The sequence below is a fragment of the Lactuca sativa genome, chromosome 7 (assembly GCF_002870075.4).
Source record: "Lactuca sativa cultivar Salinas chromosome 7, Lsat_Salinas_v11, whole genome shotgun sequence".
Lineage (NCBI taxonomy): Eukaryota > Viridiplantae > Streptophyta > Magnoliopsida > Asterales > Asteraceae > Lactuca > Lactuca sativa.
The window spans coordinates 185,488,673-185,496,586 of record NC_056629.2 but is presented as its reverse complement, the minus strand read 5'-3'; positions in this window follow the sequence as shown (position 1 = coordinate 185,496,586).

Sequence of the window (7,914 nt, the reverse complement as noted above, 5' to 3'; positions counted from 1 at the left end):
TAGGCTTGATGCATTGAAGACTTGGATGAGATGAACTTTTGAAGATGGATCATGGACTCTTAAAGATGGGCTTGGATTATCCATTTTAAAGCATAAAGATGATTGGTTCATTTTAAATCATTTGAGGTGTGGAGGGGACCAAGGGAATCAAAAGTAGTGGGGTGGAGTAGTGGAAGAAGGAACCAATAGCATTCCAACATTATTTGTGAGGGTGAGGTATCTACCTGCACTACCGCGTGTGGGTACCTATGTCACTGCACAGTTAGGGCGTTTTTGTCAGTTGGCCCATCATTTACTTTGGGGTTAGATTTGGCAACCATCACTTCAAATTTTCCGCTATTGGAGCATCTTGGATGTGTTTTTGGAGAGATAGAGTTATTATCTTCTCATTCTTTTAATAATTGCTAATTTCTTGATGTTAAAACAGTTTTATGATTATTGTCTTGTTTCCATGAGTGTCTGATCTCTTTATTTTGGTTGGACTGAGTTAAAACCCTTGGGTATTTGTGATTTTTGAAGGATTCATGTTTGGTTATCATTTATCTCATGTTTATGATTCTTAATTCACAATTCTTATGCTTGTTTAATACGTTGATCATGAGCTTGGTACTTTATGAACAATTGTTAGTCTTTTTGTGGTTTAGCAGTGAATCATTAAATTTTCTTAGAACAAGGTCTTTATGAAGGTAGAAATCATCTCTAGCTTATGGATCATGACTCCTTTATTGTGACAAACCAAACATTTATTCGTTTACATTAACCGATTCCCGTTAATAAAATTTGAATTTTATTGAGCTTCTGTCAAACTTCTTGGTTAGAAAATCACTAGTTTTATATAATTAAATTTTATATACGAGTCAAAACCAAAATCGCACGAAAAACCCCCGAAATTCCTGGAAAAAAAAACTAAAAAGTTTTCGGCCTAAGTGAGTTTACGGCTGTACACTCGTTTACGGTTGGTACCAGGTGGACCCCACCACCGACCATGAAAATCCCCTATATGTACGAGTCCCTACTCTTCATTTAGACTTTTCTGGCAGGAAACTCTCTCCTCCTCTCTCTAAAACTCGTGACCATAAACACCAAAACACCTCATTTCTCCCGAAAAATCATCAGGAAACACTTTTGGAGGTTGTTTAGGAGCATCTAAAAGACATTTTCGTCGAAAACTATAATAGGTATAGTTTGGGGAGTTTATCATATAGATTTTACCAATCCAGATTACATACATGGCAAACATATAAACTATGACAATGTTAGTTTATGATTTACTTTACTACATTCGGATGTAAATAGTATAACACTAAATTATTATTTAAGTATAATTATTAATAACTCTATCAAGTATACAACAGTTTCAATTACGAGAAAACGATACATAACTACACATAAACTAGTTAATACAGGATTGTGAGACATCTCTACAATTGTACTCTTCTGGGTGCTGGTAAAATCCTCGACACTTAGTATAACCAGAGTCTCCTGGAGGGAGAGCGTGAGATTTGTGAATAGATCTATTCGGGACTGACAATCCCACACCTAAACTACTAGCTACAGTTAGGCAGGCATGCCTGGGGTGACAAATATCATACCGTACGACGCCTGAAGAAACGTCGTTCAGGTCACTAGTCATATCAAGCATGGTTATACGAACTCACAATAGTATAAACTAACCTTTGTTTACGGGATTTCATTCTTCATTAGTTTTATTTTAATTAATAAAACTACCATACATTACACTGGATGATTCCAGGGATACAATACTTCGTTTTATTTTAAATAATAAAACTACTATACATAATGGTGATAGCCAGGGTTTTCAAACAAGAACATACTATACATACAGGTGGTAGTCAGGGTTTTCAAACAGAACGTACTATACATACTGGTGGTAGCTAGGGTTTTCAAACAAGAACATACTATACATACTGGTGGTAGCCAGGGTTTTCAAATATAACTTACTATACATACGGGAGGTAGCCAGGGTTTTCAAACAAGAACTTACTATACTTACTAGTGGTAACCAGGGTTTTCAAAACAGAATACAGTATCGAGCATATATGTTACAAAATATTGGATTTTCTTGGGAAACATACATACATTTTACAAATTCGTTAACAGGTTTTCAAACACCTTGGTTAGAAAATCAACTAGTTTTATATAATTAAATTTTATATACGAGTTGAAACCAAAATTGCGCTAAAAACCCCCGAAGTTCCTTGAAAAAAAACTAAAAAGTTTTCGGCCTAAGTGAGTTTACGGCCGTAAACTCGTGTACGGCCATACATTCGTTTACGATTGGTGCTAGGTAGACCCCACCACCGACCATGAATATCCCCTATAAATACGAGTCCCTACCCTTCATTTAGACTTTTCTGGCCGGAAACTCTCTCCTCCTCTTTCTAAAACTCATGACCGTAAACACCAAAAACACCTCATTTCTCCCGAAAAATCATCAGGAAACACTTCTGGAAGTTGTTTAGGAGCATCTAAAACACGTTTTCATCGAATCCAACATCCTTATTCTTGAGTGTATGATCGTACACCCTTCAAGTCTGCAAACCTTTATTGACCATAAACCAATTCACGGTCGTACACCTTCAAAGGCCGTACACCCTTCGAGGAGCAGTTCACGGCTGTAAACAGTTCATGGCTGTAAACTCCCTTCACGGCCGTAAACCCCATTCACAACCGTAAACACTTCCTAAGTGATGCATTAGACTCAAAACCCATTTTACTCGATTCAATCAAATCCCGGTAACATTCCTTAACCGAAAGTAAGTGTTTTTTCTAACACTTTATCTAACGAAATCGCTAATTTAGATTCATATATGTATTTAATTGTTATTAGGATTCCGTTAAGTGCCACACACTACAACTCGAGGGTCTTCATTTCAGTTCGTTGATTCGACACTTGCACACAACTAACAGTGAGTTCATACCCCTACGCTTTTTTGATTTTTAATGTTTTCAAGTGGGGGGGGGGGGAATACAAGCCAAACACAAATGATTTTTGTGAAATAAAACAAACGAATTTCAACAAGTTTAAAACTTATGCAATTGATTTACTCCAACGATTTCTACAAAATATATAGATATTTTAATCCCTTTTGTATTATGCGGAGCATAAGGGACACTTTCAGCTAGAAAACATAATTTCATAGTTTTCATAACAATACATAAACCAAGTACAATACATTTCAGGAAAACTAAAATAGGTATAGTTTGGGGAGTTTATCATACAGTTTTTAGCAATCCAGATTACATACATGGCAAACATGTAAACTATGACAGTTTTAGTTTATGATTTCCTTTACTACATTCGGATGACAAAAGTATAACACTAAATAATTATTTAAATATAATTATTAATAACTATATCAAGTATACAACGGTTTCAATTACGAGAAAACGATACAGAACTACACGTAAACTAGTTAATACATGATTGTTAGACATCTCTTCAATTGTACCCTTCTGGGTGCTGGCAAAATCCTCGACACTGAGTATAACCAGAGTGTCCTGGAGGGATAGCGTGAGATTTGTGAATAGATCTATTCAGGACTGACAATCCCACACCTAAACTGCTAGCTACAGTTAGGCAAGCATGCCTGGGTGACAAATATCATATCATACGACGCCTGAAGAAACTTCGCTGAGTTCACTAGTCATATCAAGCATGGTTATACGAACTCATAATAGTATAAAATAACCTTTGTTTACGGGATTTCATTCTTCATTTGTTTTATTTTAATTAATAAAACTACCATACATTACACTGGAGGATTCCAGGAATATAATACACGGTTTTATTTTAAATAATAAAACTACTATACATACTGGTGGTAGCCAGGGTTTTCAAACAAGAACATACTATACATACTGGTGGTAGCCAGGGTTTTCAAACAGAACATGCTATACATACTGGTGGTAGCCATGTTTTTCAAACAAGGACATACTATACATACTGGTGGTAGCCAGGGTTTTCAAACAAGAACATAATATACATACTTGTGGTAGCCAGGGTTTTCAAACAGAACGTACAATACATACTGGAGGTAGCTAGGGTTTTCAAACAAGAGCTTACTATACATACTGGTGGTAACTAGGGTTTACAAAACAGAATACAGTACCAAGCATATATGTTAGAAAATATTGGATTTTCTTGGGAAACATACATAAACTTTACAAATTCGTTAACAAGTTTTCATTACAAAAACATGCTTATGAATTCATCAGCTTTATGCTGACACTCTTTTAAAACTGCTTGTATTCTCAAGAAACCAGTAGACAGGTACCTCGGCAGAGTTTTGAGAAAATGGAGTGTATAGAGTCTCGTCTTTCTTTTTGTTATACTTTTGATGTATATAATCATGAATCAAACAAAAGTAAATGTTTTACTTAATGAATGTAATGGTTTGCTGACTTTGATTACTATGATGTAATTGTTGTGATACTACATATGACATCATCCACCCTCGAACGTTTCCGCCGTTCCAGTTTGGGGGTGTCACAGATTGGTATCAGAGCTCTTGTTTATACTGAACTAAGTATACCGAACCTTACATGGTATACAACTATAAATACTAAGGGGCTAAAGTGCTCTAAACTAAAAGCATACTTTTAAAAATATAAGTATTTTATAAGAAGTATACAAGTATACATATGTACCAAGAACAGTACCATAAGTAGAACAAAACAAAAGTATTTGGATGCTGGAAACTGCGGTTAAACCTGGGTAGTTATGTAATCATGTCTGGGATCAATATAGTCTGATCAATTGTATTTATTTGAGACATGACCAACATGTGTCTGGGAGTGATTGTGGTGTTGCAGCAAGCCTAAAACTTACCAAGCTATATACATCAAGATATCGATAAAGCAGAACATACAACTTAAAATACTATAGGAGTATTTTAGCTAGAGCCGAATATAGTGTATAGATTCATTCCAAGTGTTGCTACTCATTTCTTCCTAGCAATAGTTTACTTGCATTGGTAACCTTTCTCTGCTTATCGCTTAGTAGAACACTTTATCTATCAAGTTGAGATATATTTTGTTTCATATCTCTTGATTCAAAGATCTAGGGGACTTACCATCCTCTTCTTCTTGACTATTCTTAGAAAACGATGCCTCCCAGAAAAAGACCCAACAGGAAGAACAGCGATCATCCGCCGCCTCCACCCCCTCGGTTCGATCCTGCCATGTTCTAGGCAGAAGTTACAGTTTATGTGGCTGCAACAATGGCACAAATAAACCCCGGTGGGGCTAGCGGATCCAGAGGTGGTACTCATCCCCAGAATCTCGACGGTCAGGGACATCAAAATGAGTGTTCCTATAAAGACTTCATGAATGCAAAAACCAAATCCTTCGACGGTAATGGAGGAGTCATTGCCTTAACCCGATGGTTCGAGAAGATCGAATCCATTTTCAAGATTTGCGCTTGTTCCGAGGCAAACAAAGTGAAGTTCGCCACCTGCACCTTCACCGACAGAGCACTGTACTGGTGGAATGGTTGAGTCAAATCCCTAACTCTGCCAGTAGTAAATGCCATGGGTTGGGAAAGCTTAAAAGAACTCATGCTTGCTGAGTACCGCCTAAGGGGCGAGATGCAAAAATTAGAGCACGAGATCTGGAACTTGAAGATGAAGGGTTCCGACATTGCCACTTACACAGCTAGATTCTACGATCTGGCTCTTCTCTGTCCGGGAATGGTCACCCCAAAAAGTAAAAATATAGAAATGTACATTTGGGGATTGACGCCCCTAACTCAAGGAAATGTTTTGGCTGCTAAGCCTACCACTTTTGATAGCGCCAAGTGCCTGGTGCAGAATTTGATAGATCACGGGGTTGATCTCGATGAAGTAACAGCCGCTCCTGAACCACCAAAGGCGAGTGGTAGGAAGAAGAAGTTTTGGAACAAAAGAAAGGGTCGGTCTTTGCAGGAGCCCTCCCAGAAACAACAAACATTGGCAGTTCACGTTGCTACTACTCCTGCTACTGTTCCAACCACCCAAGCACCTACCAGTAGGTATGTTGGTACTCTTCCAAGGTGTGACAAGTGCAACTTCCATCATCATGGACAATGCTGGGAAATGTTGTGCAATAGTTGCGGTAAGAAGGGACACACAGCTAGTTTCTGCAAGGCACCAGCCCGACCAACCCATCAGGCTCCTGGGGCGGGGAGTTGGTCAAGCTTGTTATGGCTATGGGGAGATTAGGCACTTCAAGAGAAATCTCCCCAAGGCAACAACAGGGGGTAACGCAGGGAGAGTACTAGCGATGGGCCAAGAAGAGGCAGTTGCAGATCCCACCGTGGTTATGGGTACGTTCCTCCTTGATGACTCTTATGCATGCATTCTTTTTTATTCTGGTGCGGAGAGAAGTTTTTTTAGTCATGCATTTAAATGTCTACTCCAACATAAATCCCAACCTTTAACCAAAACATTTACCGTTAAGATGGCTAACGGAAAGAAAGAAAGCACTAATGACGTATTCTTAGGCTGTACCCTTACCCTAAATGACCATTCCTTCCCAATCGATCTTATGCTAGTTTCCATAAAAAGCTTCGACGTCATCATCGGTATGGATTGGTTGAGCCCCAATCACGTTGATATCCTTTTCTACGAAAAGCCATCCGTCTCAATCTGCCCTCGGGCAAAGCCCTCATAGTCTACGGTGATAAACTCAGCTCAAACCTTCGTATCATCTCATGCATCAAAGCCCAAAAATATATTCGGAAGGAGTGCCATGCATTCCTAACCCATGTTGTTAATGAAAAGCAGGAAGTTAATGACCTCGATAGCATCCTCGAAGTTTGCAACTTTCCTGATGTCTTCCCCGAAGATCTTCCCGAAATCCCTCCCATGCGCCAAGTCGAGTTCCGTATCGACTTAATCCCCGGAGCTACTCCCGTAGCTAAATCTCCATATCGTCTAGCGCTGGCAGAAATGCAAGAGCTATCCAGCCAGCTCAATGAGCTACTCAGCAAAGGATTCATAAGACCAAGTTCCTCACCCTGTAGAGCCCCGGTCTTGTTTGTGAAAAAGAAAGATGGATCCTTTCGGATGTGCAAAGATTATCGTGAACTAAACAAGCTTACCGTTAAGAACCATTATCCTTTACCCAGAATCGACGACCTCTTCGATCAACTTCAGGGAGCCAGTTACTTCTCAAAAATAGACCTAAGATCAGGGTACCATCAGTTGCGAGTTCATGAGAATGATGTTCCCAAGACAGCATTCCGAACGCGCTATGGACGCTACAAGTTTGTAGTAATGCCCTTTGGTCTAACCAACGCACCGACGGTGTTCATGGATCTAATAAATCGGGTGTGCCGCCCTTTCCTAGATAAGTTTGTAATCATATTCATTGATGATATACTTTTCTACTCTCGGAGTGAGGAAGATCATAGACAACACTTGAGGTTAGTGTTAGAAACACTGAGAGCGGAGAACCTCTATGCAAAATTCTCTAAGTGCGAATTCTGGATCAGAAAAGTAACTTTCATTGGTCACATGGTTAGCGAGGAAGGCATACATGTGGACCCTTCCAAGATCAAAGCGATTGAGAATTGGTCAGCACCGAAGAAGCCCACAGAAATCCATCAATTGTTGGGTCTCGCTGGCTATTATCGCAGATTTATCCAGAACTTCTCCAGGATTTCTAAGTCCTTAACCACCCTGACTCAGAAAGTTGTAACCTTTAGTTGGGGATAAAAGCAAGACACTGTATTCCAAACATTGAAGCAGGCCCTATGCAGCGCACCTATCTTGTCTCTGCCCGAAGGGACGGAGGATTTTGTTGTCTTCTATGATGCATCCAATCAGGGCCTAGGCTGTGTGCTCACGCAACAAGGAAATGTTATTGCCTATGCCTCGAGACAGCTGTAAAACACACAAAGTCAATTATACA